The 25,770-nt window shown below is 37.5% G+C and overlaps 1 protein-coding gene across 1 annotated transcript in view; it reads right to left on the reverse strand.

Moving 5' to 3' along the window:
- sorcs3a (sortilin related VPS10 domain containing receptor 3a) overlaps window positions 1-25,770 on the reverse strand; it is a 309,488-nt gene that overhangs the window by 282,332 nt on the left and 1,386 nt on the right. The gene's annotated exons all lie outside the window — the stretch shown is intronic.

A 25,770-nucleotide genomic window follows, 5' to 3' on the forward strand; every position in this document is an offset into this window, starting at 1 on the left:
AGTGTCTACCCTACTGGTGAATCTTGAGCTAAATGAATCATAGCAGAGCGAAAGGAGAGGATGATTGTGCCGCGGAGGCGAGCTTCATCTCTGTGGGGTCTATGGTGCAATTAATGATGTGCTGATATATTTATTTAGGTCTCATTACAATGCAACCCCTGAGGGGCACATCCTGTCTCTGAAACCCTCCCAACGGAGAGTTCATTTTGTTTGGGCGACATAACAAAGGATAGATAAAGCATAACTAACACACGCTCGAAGTGCCAGACTCGCTTTGAATGTTCTGTAAATATGAGTTACAGTTATAGCACATGTATAAAAATAAATGATATGAAATGTTATTTCCCCAAACCCACATGCATTTCAATTTAATAAGCTAATGTTCAAGCTGATTCAATATGGGGTGTTCAATTCTCTGAAGTCAACCAATCTGAACTCAAATTAAAATAGAAATTACTCTTCAGTGTAGTTTTTGTTTCAGATTTAATGATGCCAGATTAAATTAAACCACATTTCTTCAATCAAACTCAGAAAAAAAAAACCAAAAAAACTATGGTTTATTTTATGATTATTATTTGTAAGGTATCAAAATGAATGTCATTTCAATATTGAGACAATTTCAAGTGGGATGGTGTGGTCATTGGGTCATACGTTTTCAATGTATTGAATTAAAGAGTAGAACATGGCAGTTTATATTATGGTAGTATTGTATGACTAGGGTTGGGTATCGTTTGAATTTGAACGATTCCGATTTCGATTTCGATTCCTTGTTTCGATTCCGGTTCCTAACGATTCTTGATTCCGATTCTTTTAAGAGGCAGGGTCAAACAAGTTTAGGATATTTTAAATGAGCTAGCTAACCAACGATCTTTCTGAAGGAAATAGTCTAACCTTCTCCATCAATTTTAATACTATGAACTTTTTACTTTTTATGAACTTTACTATGAATTTCTCACAGGGGTGTTTTCAACTACAATATAAATATCAAATCTATGAACTTGAATATAAATATTATAAATTATGAATATATTTCCTCAAGAGAACTTTATTTTTGAAAACCTCATGAAAACACATTTACACATGAGTGTATGATGCTGCAGGTACTTAAACATGTTACCGTGCTCCCACTGATGGGCTAACCTAGTGCAGAATAGCAAATAAACAATAAGAAACAACTTGTAAAACCTTCGTCATCTGGCGAGGAGAGAGCAACCAGCGAAATAACCTGTGCTCCGAACGGCGTCGAGAGCACTTTTAGAACATATCCAAGCCTTGGTTTGATGCTGCGTTCACACCAGATGCGAATAGAGCGTCTGGCGCGAGTGATTTCAATGCAAAGACACGTTACGCGCGTAAAAAATTCCTGTGGCGCGAATGGGGACAGACCCGCTTTTCAGTTAATAATGTCTATGTTTATAGACACGGATACTCCTTTTTTACGTGCGTCAATTTCGCTCTTGACGCGCAAATGGATTCAAAGTGTTGAAGCGTATAACTAGACGCGGTAGGCGCGAATTTGACGCGCTATTAGCAGCATTAGGACGACTCTCGAGTTGCTTCGCTCGGTTATGCCAACACCTCCAGTGGACGCTTCTTTGTTGGTGTTCAGCGGTTTCTTCTTCCGGTCGGCGGACTGTGAATCGAAACTAGGAATCGAAATTTAAACTTTTGAACGATACCGGGAAAATCGCAAAGCTAGTCCCGGTTCCAATCGATACTCGATACCCAAGCCTATGTATGACTGAGCACCAGATTCTCTCTCTCTCTCTCTCTCTCTCTCTCTCTCTCTCTCTCTCACACACACACACAAACACACACAATCCCTGAGTGCCAAGCTACCTAAAATGATGCCTTCGGAAGGTACTGAAATGTTTAATCATTATCAACATTATCTATATTTTTTATATATATAAAAATAACTCCATAAAAAAAGACAAAATCTTTTTGGAACTTGACGTTTTGCATCGTTCATTACTGTAATCAATTAGAAATGTTCACAACCACTACAGAAAAATAAAACGTCAATCCTACAACTAGTGGCACCAAAGTGAGTTGAACGAATCAATTGTAGACATATCTTACCAAGATGCAATTTTATATAGTTGATACTCTTTATTATGTACATGAATTGACCAAGGTGAACATATTCAGATTTTTTGTTTTTATGCAGTTAAATACAAAAATTTTACTGCCACTCGTCAACGGCAGCTGTCACAGTTTCAAGAACAGTCCTCCAGTAAGCAAAACAGTCCCAGTTAATAATGCCCTGTCCGACCTTCGAAGACATGGCCTTTGAAATCCAAGCCCTTTGAAGGATGCAGCTTTTGAATTGGGACACAGGTAGAGTGTTGTATTTTCTTCTCCTGCTTCCAATTCTTCTGTGATCCAAAATGGAAGCACAACTGAAAGGTTTATATGAGCAGCGCCCTCTACTGTGCAGGCCTGAATTTGTTTTTCTTTTAGCCTGAGGTTTATTGATTTCAGTTTTGATGTGAAAAGACCTTTTGTTATTACAAAAAAAAGCAAGCCCAGGTGAGAAAAAGCAACGCAAAAGTAACCTAACCCATTACTTTCCCAAAAAAGTAACTAAGTAACACAATTAGTTACTTTTTTAGGAAGTAACGCAATATTGTAATTAATACTTTTAAAAGTCACTTTCCCCAACACTGCAGGTAACACTTTAAATGAAACTGAAATAGAAAGACTAAAATAGTATTTTATGGTCAAACATACTCCAATAATTTTTGTTTTATATACGACTTTCAAAAATATTTTTTCAGTATATAGGCCTTAGCCTTAAATATTTAACTGATATATATTTTCACAACTGAAGTAGAAAGCTAATGTTAATTCTACATATTAGAATTTGTAATTCACATTTTCTTGCAGTTGAATCATACAATATGTCAAAATTTTATTAAAAATAAAGTTTAATTCAACAGAATTTGATTGAAAGGATTCGACAATTCAATAACATTTTGTTTGTTTCCATAGAGGCATCACAGAGTCATTACAGTTCACCCCAAGATAATAAGTCCTCCATTAACAAGAACTTAAATGAGTATGAATAATTTCTCCCAAAATTGTCATAATGAGATTAAAACTAGCTGTTATGAGAAATATTCTTAAAAAGAAATGTGTTAAAGAATGCAGACTAAAGAATGTTTTCAAGCGATAGACAGACAGACACTAATCAATGATCTTTTAAATGGAGAAATGCACACAAGCATAAACACTTGCAACATCAGCTTCTTTACTCGCTGTTGTGATACGTTTGCGCTCTCTTTGAAAACCACAGGGCCTTTAGTTAGAAAGGTGGAGAGACTTCACAGTTTCATCTTCCTCATCTCTCCAGGGACACCCTGGCCTTTTTATCACCCACAATGACCCCCGAGAGTCAACAGATAAGCATGTCATCAAAGCCCCGCTAACACGGCCCAGCCGCGAGGAACTCAGTACATCTATCCGCTTGATCACGTTCAGAGAGCTAATGCCTGCCTATCAGCAGCAGAGCAAAGAAACTTTCCATGTTAAAGAGCTAAGCACTTCAGATAAGAGAATACAACCTACAGAGTCAAAGCATAGATTCCAATTCAAAGCAATCACTATGTTAACAATGAAAGTGAGCATGCGTTTGGAGCATTTCTGTTCTGCTTGTTGGCACTTGACCACTGTGCGGGTCTGCAAAACAAAGAGGTTGTCTCCTATTACAGTAGTATAGAAGAAAAAATAAACTATTTCACTATTTTTGTTAATAATCAGTCCCTACCAGTAACCTGTCCACTGTGATTTGCCATGTGAAAATTGTTTCAAAGTAAATTCTATTTTTTTCCCTTGCATAATTTCCAATATATATTTATAGAAAAGAAGAGATGTAGCTGCAAGAGGGAGGGGAATTTATTTTAATTAAAGATTATGAGGGAATATGAATTTATTATGTGCAAAATAATGATGTGCACAGATAAATCATTTATAATAAATACTGCAATATTCCATAAAATAAATATATATTTTTTTCAAATGCATTTATCATTTTAACAATATATATATATATATATATATATATATATATATATATATATATATATATATATATACATACAAATATTGTTAAAATGATAAATGCATTTGAAAACCTCACCTTTCCCCATGTTGGGAAACAGTGGTGTATTAAGATGCACAGGCACTTATCAGTAGTTTACAGTGCAGGTTAGCCCATACGAGAATTATGTTTCAAAAAATATTTTATCATATCATAAAAAAGCCTTATGCACATTTAAAAGCACCTTTTCGTAGTATAGGCTTAATTTCACCAGATACAAACCTTGAGGGCATAAACGGTTGTCCAATAAAAAACACTTGCAACCCAAGCAAACTCTGGAGGAGAGAAAGCCTCAATCAGCTGTTGAGGAGAATATTTTAGCTTTGTATCGCTAAAGTCACCATGAAATCAAAATTGACCATTCTTACTTTTTTACGGAATTTTGCAGTATTTCTTATAAATGATTTATCTGTGCACATCATTATTTTGTTAAATTCATGTGCCCTCGTAATCTTTAATTAAACTAAACCCCCTCCCTCGTGCAGTGACATCTCTTCTTTTCTGCATCAAAAATCACACACTTCCCTACTATATAGTATAGGCAAAAAACGCAGTATGTCACAACATAAGTAAGTCCTGGTAGCTTCCTCTCTCATGTGTCCTCAAACTATTCTACATTTTCCTGAATCCCCACTCTCGCCCTGTGCTCTGTTCTCTCGCACAAGGGAAAACTTTCCCTCTTTTGACCCATTTCAAGGAACATTTTCACATTCTTCCTCCCTCTGATTGGATCAGTGCCTGAGGAGGATTTGGAAGTGACCGGTCAGTCTCTAAGAGGGTGCATATGGCATGAATGACTTTTAATGCAGCGTTATAATTGATGTGTGCATATCTCTCTAAAGGACTGGATTGGGTTTGGCAGGAGAGAGAGAGAGAGGGAGGGAGAGAGAGAGAGAGAGAGAGAGAGAGAGAGAGAGAGAGAGAGAGAGAGAGAGAATTGAGAATCATTGCCACAGAGCTGGACTATGAAATGGCCGACAGAATATCATGCATTCTCGTTAATTCCGTTGAGTCCAAAATATCTCATTTTAATTAAGCCTTAAATCTGAATTAAATTAGTTATTTGAATTCTCATTTTAGTCTTAATGAAAACACGTCTAAAGGCTCAAACGGTTCAGCGGACCATCTTTGCTCACTTAAATGAAGCAAAAGAGGGAATCATGCTTCTAATCATAAAGTCCTGATTGAGACATAAAATATTAAAAATATTTTTGATAAGGTGCGCAACAGTGGCATGTGTTCCAGGTGGGGAGATAAACTGAGTGAAAAAAAAATCCTTACAAGGATGATAGAATTTATTACCATGTACGTATCTGAAGGATGAGACATCTGCGTATCTGAGAACTAGAACCTGCCAAGTGTAGTCAAGAGCTTTAGTAGGGGTTATGAGCGTTTCATCCGGCCTGTGATGGAGTATAGAAGACGAGATGTTCATTCTCAAGGTCACAGACAGAATGGAAATAACCTGATGTTCAGAACAGGAGATTTTAAATCAGCTTACAATCTAGATTGGCCCCATTTACTTAATAGACATTTTTTTGTCTTTTTGTGAATAATTGGTGCATGATTCTAATTTAATATTATATGTCTCTCATATTTCAGCAGAATAGAGCATGTGAAGAACTGTGAAGAAAGCACTACATTTTTTAAATTGTATCATGCTTTGTTGTGCTAACACTAACTGATGCATATTTTTATTTTTTAATTCTTTATTCCATTAAGGTTATGCGAAATATGTGAATCATCCTTGCAATTTTGGGGAATTTACTCTTAAAATGTCAGTTTGCAATACGATAATGGGAATTGTTCTTAATGGGCTTCATTTTCTTGACTTTCTTACTTTAACATTTAGAATTTGGGGTGAAATGTGACCTGGCCATGTTTTTGTGAGATTCAACAAATTAGCCTGAACAGCCCAAAAAGAGGAGTGAAGACTATCTTTCCTGACATGCTCCATAGGTCAAGGGTGAAGTATCCCAGCTAAAGCAGAAAAAAAAGGAAATTGTAAAATCTTCCATGCCTTGTATGTGTAATTACAGACAGATCAGATAGTGCACGCCGGATTTGCTGGGTAAAATATTGATTTTCCACCTGAGTTGCATCTAGAGGCAAAAGGAAGCTTATTCTAGATGTTGGAACAAACACAGAAGCCTGAGAGACAGAAGGAGAGAGAGGTAAGTCCATGCGAGTGGTCACTTCTGTAATTGCGTGCATGTTGAACACACTGTGACTGTATCTTGTATGCCCTTACATGTAAACACAGACTCACACACAAACACAAACACAGAGCATGCAGATCGGAGCATTTACAGTTGGCTGCATCAGCTCTCCCATGCCGCCTTTGTGCATTGATGCTGGAAATGATAGCTCCATTGCTCCTGTGTATTTGCAAAGTCTCCATATGTTCGTCAGGATCTTTCCTGCACAGCCGTTAACCTCCCTTCGGATTCAGATCACATTATCAGCCTGCAGATCTCTCCAGTTGGGCAGACGTTATAGAAGATTTTAGGAGATATATGTTTGCCCTTGAGATGTTACAACCAAATGTTGCTTACACCACAAAGTGCATAGAATAAAAACTTATTTTCTTTTTTGCTACCCACTAGGCTGCAGAAAATTATATTTATATTATAACTGAATATTGTAGATGAATATCATGAAACATGTCATGGTCATTTTTAACCCTGAAAACTAAACTAAAATTGTGTGTGTGTGTGTGTGTGTGTGTGTGTGTGTGTGTGTGTGTGTGTGTGTGTGTGTGTGTGTGTGTGTGTGTGTGTGTGTGTGTGTGTGTGTGTGTGTGTGTGTGTGTGTGTGCGTGCGTGTGTGTGTGTGTGTGTGTGTGTGTGTGTGTGTGTGTGTGTGTGTGTGTGTGTGTGTGTGTGTGCGTGTGTGTGTGTGTGCGTGTGTTATGAGAACTGGGGTGAAAATAAGTACATAACTGTCATCAATTGACCATCCAGCAACAAAAAAAAGGCCAAAAAATGGCTTATGGCAATTGCTTTTATTCAAAGTAAAAATGTTATCAGCATGTATTCTCTGTGGGTAATTAAACCCATGACCTTGGCAATACGAGTGCTCTGCTCTATAGTAACAATATAAAACACACATATAATTTCAATATTTATTTTCTTTTGAATGGGGCTGTAAGCAAGATGTGTTCATGATATGAGCTTCACTCCTCCGCTACTCCTGCGCTAACCGCTAGGACACAGCTCAACAGAGAAGCCAAACTGTTGATTTGGTGACATGTATCTCATATAACTATTTCTGCATTATTCAAGATACTTGAATACAAGATTACGTTTTTTCATGTGAATGATATTTTAACGTAACAACAAGTGTGGCCATTTATTAACCTGAATGTGCAAGGCTTCCGTTGTTATATCCGCTTCCAGTTATTTTTACCTGTAAAAAACAGGTATTATCATATCATTTCATATATATATTATATTTATGGAATCTTGTTTCAGCCACTGAATAAAAATTAAAAAGGTTAATTAAAAAATTAAAAAAATTGCAACACAATTCTGACTTTTTTCTTACAATTGCAAGTTTACATCTCACACCTCGGACTTTTTTCTCAGGATTGCGAGATATAAACTCGCAGCTACGAGTATAACTTGTAATTGCGAGTTTATATCTCATCATCCAAATAAAAAAAAGTCGGAATTGTGAGATAAAAAGTCCCCCTGGACCGGACTTGCACTGAGCCCCACCCCACGCTTGGGACGGCCCTAAATGACCCATTACATCTATTACAGTTTTTTACCGTAATCAGTAAAGGAAGTTACAGTTAATCCATAAACAGATTTCTACAGTCTTTTACAGTTACAAGTTACGATCATTTTATATTAGATCCCTGTTAAAAAGACCAGCATTGCTGAAAACCAACATATGCTGTATTTTGGATGCTGGTATCCCCAGCAGAAAAACAAGCGATAACCATTCAAATTCACCCTGGTTTAAGCTAGTTTTCCCTCAAAAGAGGAAAAAGAGAGTGATACCAGTCAGCTTTATCGCTGAAGCACTTTCTGAGGGTCAGGAATTGGTTAGCCTGCCTTTCTCTAGCCCTTAAGTCTGTCATATCCCACGCCGTGTGAGAGAAGGATGGAGGGAGGGGGATCAAACAGCCCAGTAGCCTTTGAGCCCATGTTGACAACTCAGGACTCTTCGAGTAGCCTACCAGAAAAGCTCATGAATATTGCATTTGTCGCATCAGAGCCGACAGTGACACAGAAGAACTGACATTTCTGAAACAAACGTCTCGCTGTGTTTTGTCAAGGTTGGATTTTTCGTTGAGACACTCATGTCGACATGAATTAGAGCCGCCGTGGAAAAACGTGGTGATGTCGAACTGAATTTGGGCGTCAAATCCTAATGAAGCATACAACAAACACACCAATTGAAGGCAGCGAAAGAACCACAAGCCACGAGTGTCACCGCTAAAGAGCGGAAATTGCCATCCGCTCCCAGAATGCTTTGCTGCGGTTATAGTTTTGTTGCCGTTTCTGTTGTATGTGGTGCTAGACGTGAACGCTTTGATCTTGACTAAATCTGTAATAGTTGTCTGCATTCTGAGTCTTGCCACATGCTGCTTCTTTCTTTCTCCATTTCCTATAAACCTTGTGATTATGTCTTTCTTCTTGTGCAAGCACAGTACAGAACTCAAACTTTCACTCCACCAGCACACTGACTTTTTACTTGCATTGAAAACTGGTCTCAGGAGCATGTGAGAGAAAAGCAGCCCGAGCGACTTTAAAAAAAGGAGCCATTTTAACAGCTCAGTAGGTGTAGAAAATGGGACGCCTGCAAAAAAAGGACCATCACAACTATTAATGAGATATGAGCACACACACTGCCGCACAATGCGTCCGGCTGTTCAGCTTCAAGCGACACACTCCCCCTAGTGAGCATGTGAGCTCATGCCTCAGGATGTGTCTGCGTGAGCGGAGAGTGTGTTTGTGAGAGCATGAGCCACGGGAAGCGTTCTGAATAGGTCGAGAAATAATTCTCCCTTTCTCCCAAACACATTGCGATGAACTATTTGTAGCATCTCACTCTTACGGTCTTGCTTTTTATGAATCTGGGAAAAGTTAGGCAATAATATGAGAATAATATAATATACTGCATGACATTAAGTAAAAGAGACAACATCAGTGAAATACAGAAGAATGCGGACCTCCAACCATGAAAATATATTTCATGTGCATTGCCCTCTCAATGGAAACATTACTGTTTTAAATGTTTTTGAAAGAAGTCTCTTAAACTCATCAAGCCTGCATTTATTTGATCAAAAATACAGAAAAAAACAGGAATATTGTGAAATAATATTACAATTTAAAATAATGGATTTTTTATTTAATATACTTTAAAAAAAAATTTTTTTCTATGATGCAAAGTTGAATTTTCAGCATCATTACTCCAGTCTTTATTGTCAGATGATCCTTCAGAAATCCTTGTAACATGTGATACTTTTTTCAGGATTCTTTGATAAATACATTTTTTTATTTTTAAAGAACAGAATGTATTATAAATATAAATATTTTGTAACAATATATACTACCATTCAAAAGTTTGGGGCTATTCTTTCTCTTTTTTAAAGAAATTAACACTTTTTTATTCGGCAAGGATGTGTTTGAGTAACAGTAAAGATATATTGTTATTTTGAATAAATGCTGTTCATTTTAACTTAATTATTCAGCATAACTGTTTCCAACACTGATAATAAAGGAGTAACAAATCCGCATATTTGAATGATTTCTGAAGGATCATGTTATTGAAGAAATGATGCTGAAAATTCAGCTTTGCATCACAGAAATAAATTATATTTTAAAGTAAATTTAAATAGAAAACCATAATTTTAAATTGTAATAATATTTCACAATATTACATTTTTTTCAGTATTTTTGATAAAATAAATGCAGGCTTGATGAGCATAAGAGACTTCTCTAAAAAACATTAAAAATAGTAATGTTTCCAAACTTTACAATGTTTGAATCTTTTTGAGATAATTCTCTTATCCTCATCAAAGCTGTATTTATATAATCAAATATATTGTTATAGAAACAGGAAATATTGTGTAATACTATTACATTTTTAAATAAAGGAGTGTGAAAGACTGCAAGTATGAAAGACTGTAAGTGAAGAAATGCCGATGTGTATTGGTGTATCCATGTTATGTGCACGCCAATGAGCCACAAAAGCTCAAGAGGTTATCTTTTGGCTCATTGGCATGTACATAACACAGAAGCACACACAAATGTCCATACAGAATAGAACAGCTCTGACCTCTTGGGGCCTTGTGCCGGTCACGCTCACATAATATGAACTCTCCATTGGTGGAGATACTGAGAAGCGGCATTTCTCAGCACACGCTCAACCTCTGCTCAAAAGTGTAACACACAGACTTATTTTCACACTCACATAAAGAAAGCTCTAAGCCGTTTCTCAGATAATACTTTACCAAAGCCAAGGAAAGCCCTGGTTCAGTTGGCACCCAGACAAGATAAGAAATAACTATGGCCAACATGCATTTTAGATTTATGAAAAAGAGCAGTATCTCCTTTTGTGTTCCTTTAGAGGAACAAGTTATACAAAGGAGGGTGAAGGATAATTTTCAGTGTAAAAAAATTACGAAAAATGCAACCTGATTGGTCTGACAAAGCAAACAGCTGTTTATATATCATTACTAATGATTGCAGAGATTATGCAAAGATGTGCGAAACATTTTTCAAACTTTAGCTCAGAACTCCATCTAATGCTTACTAAATGAATTCACATACACTGTGAACAGCAAAAATGGCCAATTGTTCTGTAATATGCTCAAATTAAAATGAATGAGAAGAGAGGGTGAAAAATTACACATTTTATGGTTTCTAATGAAATCAAAGGCAGTATCCTCAGCACTGAATAATAAGTGGTAATACGAACTTTAAACTGGAAAAGCGGAAAATTATGTGCTTTAAAAGATTTATAAAGCTGGCTATTTGCATATTTGCACAGTTCCATTGTATGCTAATAAGATGGGCCATCTAGGTATTCATATTAAAATATATAAAATCTCAGCCGGAAGAGGTCGGGTCCTGCTATACCCTGTAAATATTAATTGAACTCTAACCTTGATAATACACACTATATGAATACGTATTTAAAGTAATGGTTTTCCCAAAAACGAAAATGTCATCAAAACTTGTCGCCATATTGTTCAAAACTTATTGTTTCTTCTATTGAACAAATTATCAAAATTCTATGTTCCACAGAAAAAAGAAAGTCATACGGGTTTGGAGCGACGTGAGGTGAGAAAATTGCTGCTCTTTTCTATTTAATGAAAACAGATGGAGATCAGGACCTGTCAAGCTCCAAACAGGACATAAGAACCATAAAAGTAGTCTGTCTTATGCACTGTAGTCTTCTGAAGCCATATGGTATTTCTTTGGGGAAAGAATAACCTGGAATTAATGCAGCCTTCACTTGGTATTGGAAACTTCCTTCTTCCCACTTCTGAAGTCACGATTACAAAGTGACATGGCCAACTACTGGCCTGGCAGAACAATACAGCGTTTTTAATCATTTTTTCGCGGATCCGTGTAAACGGGTCGTTTTGACAATGTGTCATCTGTATGCAGAAACTGCAAAGGAAATGTTGTTCAGTTTTTAGTAGCCTACATCATTGTCGTGTAAACATACCCAAAGTTTATGGCACGCCCAACTCGGGAACTTAGGTATCAAAATTATCCCTGAGCTTCCCAGTGGTAAATACAACTCGTCCAAATTTTAATTAGGAAACGTCTCGGTTAAGTATGTAACCCTCGTTGCCTAAGTAGGGAATGGAGACGTTACGTTATGATGATGAGTGGGGTTTCGCTTGGAAAGCCTATATCAACTTCGAGAATATAAAACAAGTCAATGGCAAGAAAATGCCATTGGTCTGAGGAATTTTCATAGCGTAACTCCGCCCCACCTCGTGTGTATAAAAGGAAGGACGCTGGCAACATGCAGATATGTTTCTTCGCTGAGGAGCCGAGACTGAACTCAGGCAATTGGCAGGGAGACGTAATGTCTCCGTTCCCTACTCAGGGAATGAGGGTTACAGAGGGTTACACCGAGACGTTCCCTTTCGTAGTCACTACATGTTACGCCGTGACGACGAATGGGGTTCCCAGTCTAATCACGCCACCTCGGCTGTCTTCCAGTGCCCTGCGTAAGTCTGAGCTCCCTGTTGTGAGACTACTAAAGACGAAGGAGTCCTACTTAACACAGGAATACCAAGGCACACTGGGAAGCATATCTCAGTGGAAATATGCAATCAGTGCCTGCCTGAAGGGGGGGGGGGGGGGGGGGAATACACATATGGCCCGAGAGGGGGTAACATATGGAGAAACACTGGAGTATCCAGCCCGTAGCGTAAGGTGGAATCTTTCAACTCAAGGGGTGGCAGGGTGGCTTGCCAAGGGAAAGCCACATGCTCATAGAGGCTTACAGTGGAAATACACACGTGGGGGTCGCCCAGATGGGGAACCATGAACATGGATGCTCCAAGCCAATGCGAAAGCTGCCGCAGGCATAGACTCTGGCGTTAACGTCATCAGTGCTGGAGGAACTCAGGACTTCTCAGGGAAACTCACCTGAGGAGAATATTGCAGTTACCTTGGGCACATATCCAGGCCGGGGTCTCAGGATCACGTGAGAATAGGCTGGCCCGAATTCCAGGCAAGCTTTGTCAACGGAAAATGCGTGCAGGTCCCCTACCCTCTTAATGGAGGCCAATGAAACCAGGAGCGCTGTCTTAATTGACAGAAACTTAAGCTCCACTGATTGCAGAAGCTCAAAGGGAGCCCTCTGCAGGGCAGTTAAAACACCTGAGAGGTCCCAAGAGGGAACGAGAGGAGGGCGATGATCAGGTCATGCTTTCCCACGGACTTACCTTCAACTGCGTCGTGATGTGCGGCGATAGCGGCAACGTACACTTCCAGGGTGGAGGGAGACAGCCTTCGCTCCAATCCATCTTGCAGGAAGGAAAGCACGACACTGATCGGGCATTTTCTGGGGTCTTCTTGATGAGAAGAGCACTAGTTGAAGAAGAGGTTCCACTTCAACGCGTAGGCAAGTCTCATGGGCGATGCACTAGCGGAAGTGATGGTAACCACCACCGCTGGTGGTAGGGTACTCAAACCTGCCTCATCCCATCCAGGAACCACACGTGGAGGTTCCAAAGATAGTGATGAGGGTGCCATAGGGTGCCCTGTCTCTGAAAAAGAAGGTCCTTCCTCAGAGGAATTGGCCAGGGAGGTGCTGTCGCGAGGAGTACAAGTTCGGAGAACCAGATCCGGGTGGGCCAATGAGGCACAACCAATATGACCTGCTCCTAGTCCTCCCTGATCTTACACAGGGTCTGTTCAAGAAGGTTCACTGGGGAAAACGCATACTTACGGAGGCCCCGCGGCCCCTCGGTCAGGGAATAAAACAGGCTGCAGCGGGAAGAGTTGCGGGAGGCAAACAGATCTATCTGTGCGTCACCAAACTGTTCCCAAATCAGCTGAACCGACTGGGGATGGAGTCGCCATTCTCTAGGAAGAGGCTGAAACCGTGAGAGCTCGTCGGCTGCACAATTCAGGGTTCCCGGAATGTAAATGGCTCGAAGCAACCATAGATGCTCCTGACTCCATAGGAGGAGGTGGCGGGCAAGTTGCGAAATACGGCGGGAGTGTAGACCACCTTGTTGGTGATGTACGCTGTCGCGGTATTGTCTTAGCGGACTAGTATGTGTTGGTTCTTGAGCAACGCAAGGAAGCAGGTCAAACAGGTTCTTCAATAACAACTGCACATTAATAGATAAATAATACTTAGCTATACTTTGTACAAAATACTATTGTATACTATAATTTAATTTGAAAGTATACTTTCAATGCATTGTTACAATGATCATTTCCAGCACAGTTAAAAAATACCCTTAAATGTTTTTTATAAAGTGCAAAAAACCACCTTTAAAAATAAACTGAATTTTCACTTCAAATATATTTTTCAAAGGATTGGACACATCAAATGTATTTTAAATGCTTTTTATGAACTTTTAATGGCATTCCGAGAGGGTTGAACTCAAATGACTAAGCGCAGAGAATTGAGACTAACAGTGTAATGGTAAAGAGACAAAAGTGTGCAGGCCAGGGAATACTGCAGCATACTACAGCCAGATATATATCTAGCAAAGCTCTCACTGTTAACCAACCAGTGTGATTTCTCACATGTTGCACCGCAATGTGTTTTGGGATGAAGCTCAGTAAATAAGGATCAGACACATTTAATTCACTCTTTCACAGTCTTCCCTTTGGCAAACATGCTCGGGATCGTCATAGCAACAACCGTGAACAATTATAGCGCTATTCAGCGACTGCGTTAAATGGGCACAACAATAAAGCACACATACACATGTATATAAACATACTTGTGCAGTGCTATCCTTGGCCCTTTGAGTGCCTAGGCAAACATAGTTATTTCGTCTCCCTTGTTCTTGCTATCTCAACCTTCCATTTTTCTTTTGGCACCTCTTTCATTCATCTCTATTCTCCTCTTCCATGGTCTCTCACTGTATCACTCTCTTTCTGTCTCTCTTCTTTGAATTTAGAGTCAGAGTTGAGATGAGATTGGAAACTTCCAGGTGCACATGAACAGTTAGACATGTAATAAGGACTGAAAGCAATTTCCTCCCTGCTTTATCAAACTCTGAGAGATGGGCAATAACCACATATAGTAAGCCCTGACTTTCTTGTTTATTATTTATATCAGGTTGATTAAGATCCGAGAGTCACACACAACACACACAGTGTTGGCGAGGCGCCAATGTTCTCAGCGAGAAACATTTACTTGATTTACTTACGCATCTGCTTGCATTCGAAATTGCTTAGATGTAGACCTGTCTAGTTACCTAATATCCACCAGTTACTAGTAATGTTGTTGAAATAATGCCCAGGTGAAGACAAAAATAAGGGAAATGAGTGGACATGTGAAACCTTACACATACCTTCATGATAAAACAAAACTACTGACAAATGTATTTTTGTGCCAGCAACGTAAAAGGATGCTTGTGCACCATTTTTCCACCATGTTTGGGTGAAACAGGATGGTGAACATGATTTCACCAAGTAAAATATGTTCCTGGATCAACAGCCTTGTTGATCTTGGAACAACATTCTAATCAGATTTGAGTGACAAGTTTACAGTTAATGCCAAGTTTAGGCTAACAACCAGGGTTACGTGCTTCTACATCAGTGTTATTCACCTCTCATTTCCCTCTGATTTTAGGTAGAAGTTATGGGTATGGTTAGGTTTGGGGTTTAGGACTATGTTCTTAGACATACATATTTTTCTAGGAACATGTCTTGGCAAAATCATGCCGACTGAAACCGGATATTCAGGACAGCAAGAAGAAAATGAGGTGGGACTTTATCCAATGGGAATTGGTTAGATTACGGAAAATTGTCTTGTTTGAGGGAAGGGGTTAAAAAAATCTCTTCAAAATCTCTTAAGACCAATCAATTTTTCAAAATAAGTCAAGGGATGTAATTTTGTGTCAAAAAAAGTGATTCCATCAAAATGCAGACTTAAATGCATGAAAAAATAATTTTCCTGGAAAAGACAAAAATATTGATGGCATAGTTTTTGCCGAATGTTTGCCCATATTGAATGCTTTCTAGAACGAGAATGTACTCTCCAGCTTAATTATAAAGCCCACCTGCCACTTATCTAATGCTTCAACATGTGATTCACATGACAATAGTTTTCAAAGTCTTCAACCTCAGATGTATGATTGTTTACATTGTCACCAAGCTCTAAACTACAAAATGTGGACAACTAGGCATTAAAGTCACCATGAAATAAAAAATGACAATTCTTGCTTTGTTTTGTTTTTTTCTGGAATTTTGTAGTATTTATCTGTGCACATCATTGTTTTTCTTTTATCAAATGCCCTTGCTATATTTAATTAAAATAACTTCCCCTCCCTCTTGTAGAGACATCTCTTCTCTGATGACATGTTAACTGGTGCAAGGGCGGGGCAAGCTGTCACTCTAGGACATCACACCATTAGCAAACCAAAACCATCCAATCAATTCCCCATACATGAAAACCAAGTCCTGCCCTACATTTTTCTTGTTCAAGAAGCCATTTCACTCAGATATACAGGCGAAACTCGAAAAATTAGAATATCGTGCAAAAGTTCATGTATTTCTGTAATTCAAACTAAAAGGTGAAAAATTTGGGGTTTTCATAAGCCGTAAGACATAATCATCAAAATTATAAGTTTTTCACGAAATTCTAATTTCTTGAGTTTCACCTGTATGTCACAATAGGGAAGAAAAGACTCACAACTTCCGTTTCATGTCGACTTAAAGTCATTACATACATTAACTTCAAAGGTTTCTGTAAAGCTTTAAAACAATGTATATTGTGAAAAGGGCCTTGGCTGTATTAAAAAAAAAATGCAATTTTTCAAGGCTGTGATGTAAACTAAAGGCTGCTAAATGCCCAAACGTAATATCTCAAAAGGAAATACATCAATACAGGAGAGAAAGGTTATTCGGCATATTAATTTCAGTGTCAATGCTACAGTATAAACGTCTATCATGAGGGTTTTTTGTTGCACAGCAATGACCTAGAGCTGTTTTAGACTGTGAATTATTCACATACGTGTTAGATAAAGCTGTGCAAGTACTGTAACACCTACTAGTCTTATGATTGAGTAAGGCTAAACAAGCCAGAGTGGGCTGCACCATTAACACAAGCATAAAGACAAGTTAATTGGGTGTACAGTATAGGTCAAAGACAGAATAAAATTAATTAAGTGAAATCGATTCTTGTTTGCAAAATCTACAAGAAGTGTTGCCATAGTGATACCAGCACGCAGCAATCTTTTGACACAGTTCTAGAATTTTTTACCAAATGCATTTTACAAACTACAGAAGACCACACTACAGTACGCAGAGCTCTTCTTTTAGACCCTGACATGACTCAAAACACAGATAAGTGCCTGAACCGCGCAAGATTCTGCTCTGCTGAACTCTTAAACTCAGCCCGTTTTCTCTGGCATCTGCAGACACCTAAGCCCACGTATACAGAGACTTTTAAAGAACTAGAGTCTTTAAAAATTCATCTGCATTTTCTGTTCGGCTCCTCTTGACTTTCCATTAGGCCTTCCAAATCGGTTACAAAAGCATTAAATGTTAAAAAGCAGTTAGACACCAAAGAATATTGACAGATAAACATTTTCATGCTTCACACTATCTCACAGTGCTGTTTTAGCAAGAAACAATGGGTCATTCTATGAAACATGCGGCTTTTATACTTTGATAAACTTTATGTGAGGACAAAATTAGATATAGGAAATAGCTCAAAAGGGAAAATATTATGGTCACAAGGTTGAAACACATTCTTGTTTGTTAACAACTTATTATTTTAATTTAAGTAATACATTGTGTAAAAAAAATGTTTTTGTTTTTATTATCACTGTTACTCACAAAGGATACTTTGAACTGATCTAAAATAGCAGTACAGACTTTTACATTGTTACAAAAGATTTCGATTTCAAATAAATGCTGCTCTTTTGAACTTTTCATTCAATAAAGAATCCTGAATAAATCCATTTCCACATAATAAGAAATGTTTCTTGAGCATCAAATCAGCATATTAGAATGATTTCGAGAGGATCATGTGACGTAATGATGGCATAATGATGCTGAAAATTCAGCTTTGCCATCATCACAGAAAAAAAATTCCTTTTAAAATATATTCAAATAGAAAATATTTGTTTTAAATTTTTAATTATAATAATTTTTTACAATATTATTTTTTTTTTATTTAACTGTATTGTTACATTGTTATTGTTATATTTTGATTAAATAAATATTGGCATAGTAAGCATAAGAGTTAGAAAATTATCTTTGACTGCAACGCACTGTAAAAGTTGGCACTGGCTATGCATGTGGGGTGCAAAAATGGCAAAATTCGATATTTCCTGACAAAGCATCTCCTTTTTTCTCAGTCTATGTAAACAAAGAAAACATGGGCCAGGCCAAGCAAACTATCACATCAGCAAATGATACACATTATCCTTCTGAATAAGGGAAACTGTACACTCAACTTGTTTTGTGCGCAGCATATTGGGCCAGAAAAGCATTAGACTTGCCAGAAAGCAAACAGTGAAGTTGTCAGAAAGAGTAATAATGTTAATGCAGTATATTTTGATTTTAGCCAGCAGAGATGATAAGCTAGGAGATTAGTTTTAATTAGACAGTGTGTGGATAGACTGCTGGTTCTAGGGAGGAATCTGTCAGTCTGCATCATGATCATCAGCTGCTGCAAATGAACGTGAAACACACTCATAAGGACTCTCTCTACCAAACACACACGAGTGTACAGAGTTTCTTGAGCTGACCGTGAGTGTGTAGCCGCTCTACAGTCATGTCTTATTCATCCATCTTTTCCCCTGATTAAAGTGCGTGGGAAAGACACTTTCAGGGCACATGTATACTCTCCCTGAGAGAGGACACAACCACGGTCCAGATGAACTCTCTGAATGCATACACGGTCAACCAATTCTGAGTTCTTTCACAGTCATCTGTAGCAAATCACTTCTTATTGTTATTCCAATTACTAGAATACATTTAGGCCACTTTCATACGGTTCTAAATGTGATATGTTTCTGAGCTAGGCCTACATCTTTACACTTCATCCTAATCTTATCTTGATCTGGGATTTTTTCTAGGCAGGTGGAACTGGGGAAGGTGGAGGAGCTCAGAGGAGCTCTGATTGCGAACTGCAGGAATAGCTCACAGCAAAAATAAAAACCAGACTAATTAAATGTTGAGCAAGCAATCTCATTGGCCAATCAGCTTGTGCCATGCGGTAATGATGTGATTGCTTGCAGAATGCATGTAAATATCTCTAGATACTCTAGATTTTCCTGACTGGACTAGATATAATATATCTACAAGTACAATATATTATATATGAACAAACACACACGAACACACTAAATTATACTAATAAATTATCTAATACTTTACAATAATTTATAATTATTTGACATTCATTTGTAATAATCTATGCATACTTTTTACTAAATTATTTGTATAATTGTTCATATATATATATATATATATTATTATTATTTATTTTTTTTGAAAGTTCAGAACATGATTGAGGATCATTCCATATGGTTAGATCAAAATGTACTTGAGCTTTCTGAATCCTAACACATCTTCCAGAGCACTATTTCCTTCCACATGTATCTGACAGCACCACATTTTAAAGTGGTTTCAACAAGATATGCATTTGATATCATAGCAGAGTTTTTTAATCTACCTCGGAGCGTAGATTGTCACATAGCCAGTTTGTGAAGTAGAGAGAGAGAGAGAGAGAGAGAGAGAGAGAGAGAGAGAGAGAGAGAGAGAGCTTGAGCAGTCCAGTGGGAAAAAAGTGTTTAACGCAACAGAGATGAAACCAAATCACATCTGACACTCTGTTATATCAGTGCAATTAACATAGGGGGACAGATAGATGCAGAGACACCCTTGTTGCTTGCTTTGGTTCAGCGGCCAAGCGTGTGATTATGCCGGAGTGTTCTCCTCTCTAGTGGTTTCAGCCCTTCTACTATGTCTCTCCAACAATGGAGATAATGGCTACATTTAGGCAGCTTGTAAACTGACTCTTCGCGATTCTCATCCGGTAGATGATGCTTTTTGTGATGAATGAGGATTTGTCAGATGTGTTGATGTTGCATGCTCTCTGCACACAAAGCTTGGAGTGCTGAATATTAGGGAGATAAATGGCATATAAATGGAGAGGTTGAATAAAAGGAAATTAAAGTGTTTTGCAGTCCTGAATACAAAAGACAGTGACACTGATTGTTTTGACGTATTCGTGGATTTCATAATTGTTGATTTCTCCAAAAATGAACAGGTTGTAAAATATTTAAAGGTGAACTGTAGCATTTCTGCACCACTTGCATTAGCTAATCGAATTTGATAAAATATTTTAAAAATTAATAATAATAAAAAAATATATAAAAATACATACATTTGAGAGATGGGGAAATCAGTGCACAAATGGTGTAATTATATTTGTCTCTTCACGCTGGAATAGAACAAAATATGTTAACACATCAGCAAAAAAAAAAAGTCCACCTTTACATTTTCCCACTTTTTTATTGTACTGTATATCCTAAAACAAAGGAGTCTACTTTTTCTTGGGGGTAGCTGAGTGTAATTTTGTTCACAAATCATGGAAAGTCAGCCAAAACCTGGTCTCCAAAGACAACCCTGAAGATAAATCCCCTGACTGTACCACCGGCTCTCACCAGGAGGACCTCAGCTTCAGAAAAAAAGAGCCGGGAAACTAATGTGTAAACACGAATTGACGGTTTGGGGGGCATATAGCATATACTATATTAGAATAGCTAAATTATTTATAACATTCCATAGCCTCCTTTACTAGTAATTAGCATCCACACTAAATAAACGAACCTCTCTACAATGCATTAGTGGCACTAAATTATGTTCAGGAGTGCACAAGGAAGATCTGCCAAGCCATTTATGAGTTATTGGTGACTAAATAAGTTTGGCTGGATAAGAGGGCTTAAAATATTAAAATCATTTTGAAAAAGTAGGGGCTGTATCTAAAATAGTATAATTATTAATAATATATTATACAATCGAATTTACAGTACTGTTCAAAGATTGTGGTTGGAAAGATTTTATGATTTTGAAAGACGTTATTTATGGTCACCCAGGCTGCATTTATTTGACCAAAAATACAGTAAAGATTTGAAATATCATTACAGTTTAAAATAACCGTTTTCTATTTTAATATATTTTAAAATGTAATTTATTCTTGTGAGAGCAAAACTGAATTTAATCCAGTCTTCAATGTCACATGATCCTTCAATCTAATATGCTGAATTGCTTATACTCAAGTTATTATCAATGTTGAAAACAGTTAATATGCTTAATATTTTTGAGGAAACCGTGAAACTTTTTCAGGGTTTTTGATGAATAGAAAGTTCAAAAGAACAGCGTTTGTTTGAAATGGAAATATTTTGTAACATTATGTCTTTACTGTCACTTTTTATCCATTTAATGCATTATACATTTGAAGCCAAATGAACAACAATGGAATACTATATTAATCCTGTCAAAACAATTCAAGCAATATTAACTTTAAACCTTGGATTGTACAGTACACATTAAATGGCAAGTAATATCTGTGCTAAAAAGTTCTTTCACTAGTGGTGCCATTTCAACTCTAAAGAAGGTGGCGTTTTTTATCTCAACGTTGATAAAAGTTTGCTTGTGCAAGTTTACAAAGAGCAGTGGATACACCGACTGGCACTGAAACAACTAAAAGAGCCACCAAAGTCAAGCAGTGTACGATATCCCTATTCAAGCCCAACAAGTGTCTTCAACAAACACCACCCTGCCTGCCAACAAACTAAGACAGAATCCTGACAGATGTGTCTCCTAAATGTAAATATCCCATTTATGAGCCAACATCATTCAACACAAAAGGGCAAATACCTCCAGGCAGGACTTCTGGAGCACATGTTGAGTTATATAAAGACTATATACTAGGAGAACAGATGGTTTGACAGAGGAGTGAAGGAGGTCTTAGATGTGAAACGCTGCAATGCTGTTTTCCCCAATTCACAAAGCAATCGAGATTCACACCATGAGAGAAGCAATTCCCTAAGGTAACATATCAGAGAACCTCCACTGTCCTTTAAACCAATGAAGCCATTTGTATGTAAAAACACAACCAGGGTCCTAAATAAACTATAGTGATAAACGCAACACATAGGTAAGCACAATTATAATAATTAATAACAAACTAATGCCAAGATCTTGCCGTTGACCCCCATGTTTAGTGAATCGCATTGCGGCAAAAATAACAGCAGGGAAACACTATTTGACAAAGCTCATTTACAGCTTAGATTTTATACTTAGACTTTCAGTGAGGTGTTTCAAATAAATCCTTTGTGCATATGACAACAGGGTCTATAAGAATGACCCAATCTCAGTAAAGCAGGACTATATCAGAATCCATTCGTGCGTGCCAGGCTTACAAGTTGGATCTTATGCAAATCAGATGCTTTATTTTCCTTTTGCATGCATGACATCAAAAGCATGATGGGACACGTGAATCATAAAATAAATAAATTACATTTAGCCTAAGAAACAAAACACCAGTGATAAGCTCCAGTGGAGTGGATCAATTTCCCCATCTAGTCATACTTCTTCTGAAGGTGAAATATCTCTTAAAATGGTGAGACATATATTCGAATGAAGACAAATCTACTTAATCTTCATTATTACTTTTTTCCCCCAATTTGAGAGCAATAGAAAATGTAGCAATAATAATAGTGTGACCAAAAGTTGTTTTCAAAAATTTGCTTCCGAATTCTCTCAGTCGACTTCATCTTGGGATGCTTTTTGAACAGTGTTAAAAGAAATTCACATGTATACTGGGGACTTGTTAGTTGTAAAATGTTCCAATTCATCCATTTATACAGGTCCTTCTCAAAAAATTAGCATATTTTGATAAAGTTCATTATTTTCCATAATGTAATGATAAAAATTAAACTTTCATATATTTTATATTCATTGCACACCAACTGAAATATTTCAGGTCTTTTATTGTTTTAATACTGATGATTTTGGCATACAGCTCATGAAAACCCAAAATTCCTATCTCAAAAAATTAGCATATCATGAAAAGGGTCTGTAAACAAGCTGTTAACCTAATCATCTGAATCCACTAATTAACTCTAAACACCTGCAAAAGCCTGTTTTATTACTCAAAACCGCAATCATGGGTAAGACTGCCGACCTGACTGCTGTCCAGAAGGCCATCATTGACACCCTCAAGCAAGAGGGTAAGACACAGAAAGACATTTCTGAACAAATAGGCTGTTCCCAGAGTGCTGTATCAAGGCACATCAGTGGGAAGTCTGTGGGAAGGAAAAAGTGTGGCAAAAAACGCTGCACAAAGAGAAGAGGTGACCGGACCCTGAGGAAGATTGTGGAGAAGGACCGATTCCAGACCTTGGGGGACCTGCGGAAGCAGTGGACTGTTGCTCAGTGGTCCAAAGTACTTTTTTCGGATGTAAGCAAATTTTCCATGTCATTCGGAAATCAAGGTGCCAGAGTTTGGAGGAAGACTGAGGAGAAGGAAATGCCAAAATGCCTGAAGTCCAGTGTCAAGTACCCACAGTCAGTGATGGTCTGGGGTGCCATGTCAGCTGCTGGTGTTGGTCCACTGGGTTTTATCAACGGCCGCAATGCAGCTAGCTATCAGGAGATTTTGGAGCACTTCATGCTTCCATCTGCTGAAAAGTTTTATGGAGATGAAGATTTCATTTTTCAGCACGACATGGCACCTGCTCACAGTGCCAAAACCACTGGTAAATGGTTTACTGACCATGGTATTATTACTGTGCTCAATTGGCCTGCCAACTCTCCTGACCTGAACCCAATAGAGAATCTGTGGGATATTGTGAAGAGAAAGTTGAGAGACGCAAGACCCAACACTCTGGATGAGCTTAAGGCTGCTATCGAAGCATCCTGGGCCTCCATAACACCTCAGCAGTGCCACAGGCTGATTGCCTCCATGCAATACATAATTTTCAACATAATCATTTGAAGGTTGACTTTTTTTATATATATATATATACTGTGTATATATATATATATATATATATATATATATATATATATATATATGTATGTATATATGAATGGATGAATTGGACCATTTCACAGCTAACAAGTCCCCAGTATAAGAATAATATAATTATTATAATACTAATACTAATAATAATAATAATAATAATAATAATAGAGTGAAACAAAATAAAAATAGTACATAATAGATGCGTAATAATAATAATAATAGCAACAATATTTCTGAATTGTAAAGAAATGTACATGTAGGCCTTATAGGGACAATTATTATTTGTCTACAAAAGTAATTTTAAGTATTTATTTAAGAATAAACCTATCAAAAGGTTATGGTAATAAGAAGCAAATTCAGTGAGCATCCACATTTTTGACTGTAAGTACCTCCTGAAGAACATATTAAGGGATATCTTACATATGAGCACTGACTGGAACCAGAAACTTGCAAATATTGCAAAAAAAAAGCTTTGGAATATACAACATTATGCAAATGAGATTTACTTGTGTGAATCAAATCACACATTCTGCCCTTGCACACTTCATTCATCTCTCATAAAACCTCCAGCCAATGAAGACAAAGCTCTCCAGCAGGCATGCAAGCAGAGAAAACACGCTTGAGTAGGCAGTCCCTGAACAGGACAAAATCTTTCAAAATGGCTGCTTCAATCCTGAAGATAATTGTAGGAGATTTACAGCTGCAGGGATGAGGGACGGACCTGGCGGGCAGTAACTTCTGCTGAAAATCGCTGCAAATGTTTCCCTGACATCTACTAACAAGTTAATAAAGCTGGATGTAATAGGCCTAGACAGGGCCTGAATACGATGGACAATCTGTTTTGATTTACTGTACTTTTTTTGTGCAAACGGACACAAAGAAACACAATAATGGATGAGGTGGTTCATTTGATAAGGGTGAGCATGTTATTGTTTAACTGCCTTATATATATTACAACTTGATAAATTATTTTACAAATAAAGGCCGGGCTTAAACGAGAAAGCATAGAGAACCTGTGGTAGAACTATCCTCTCAATCCACTGCTTGTTGCTTCAAATTACAGCCCTGCGACAAATCTGACAAAATCATTGGTCTTGGATTAGTTTCCTAAAGCCAAATACAAACCTTAACTATAGGAGCATAAAGGCAAAAGCTGATTCTTGATCAGTGACTTCATATAGAACTTGTACCGAAAACGCATTCCTATATATTCTACATTTAAAATAAAAGTTTTTAATGACAAGAAGAAAGTTCCAATAATGCTTCTTATTTAAAACTATAAATCAAATTAATTTAAGAAAACCTTGCCCTTCTCTATAAAATTAATTTGCTGTATGTCTAAAACCTTGTATGTCAATTGCAACATTCAACCCAAAATCTGCCTTTATTCAGTAATATTACTGTTCATTATGAATTAAAAATTAAACCTTATATTGTACAATGTTGCTTCATGTGTTGCATTTTAACTACTAGAGCACCCTGAGTGAGAAACTTGAGACACATATATTAAATATAATATAATACAATATAAAAGTACAGACATGCACAGCCATACAAAACATGGCTTAAACATGAAAATCTCTTTGAAAAAAAAATCTGAAAATCACCCTTTCTCTCTCTCTCTCTCTCTCTCACTCATAGCTCTCTTCGTTTCACTATCATCAAACACCACCTGTCTGTAACAAAATCCAAACATCCAGGCAATACTCTGTAGACATGCTTAAGCACAAGTTCCCAGTTCTGTTTAACTTTAAGCATTTGAAGTATTTATTTGCCCATGTGCCTCAGTCTACAAAATCGACAAGATGAATCTCTGAATTATTGAGATGTGGCGTGTTATAAAGTCTCCTATCTTGCCAATCCAAAAATCTCCAATCCAAAAAACACAGACAGTGCTGCAGGAGGCTCTAGCCAACAACCTGCTTCACAAGCAAATCGTTTCATCAGAA

This window comes from Siphateles boraxobius, unplaced genomic scaffold (genome assembly GCF_051911475.1).
Source record: "Siphateles boraxobius isolate OS27281-9 unplaced genomic scaffold, OSU_SipBor_1 29, whole genome shotgun sequence".
Taxonomy (NCBI): Eukaryota; Metazoa; Chordata; class Actinopteri; order Cypriniformes; family Leuciscidae; genus Siphateles; species Siphateles boraxobius.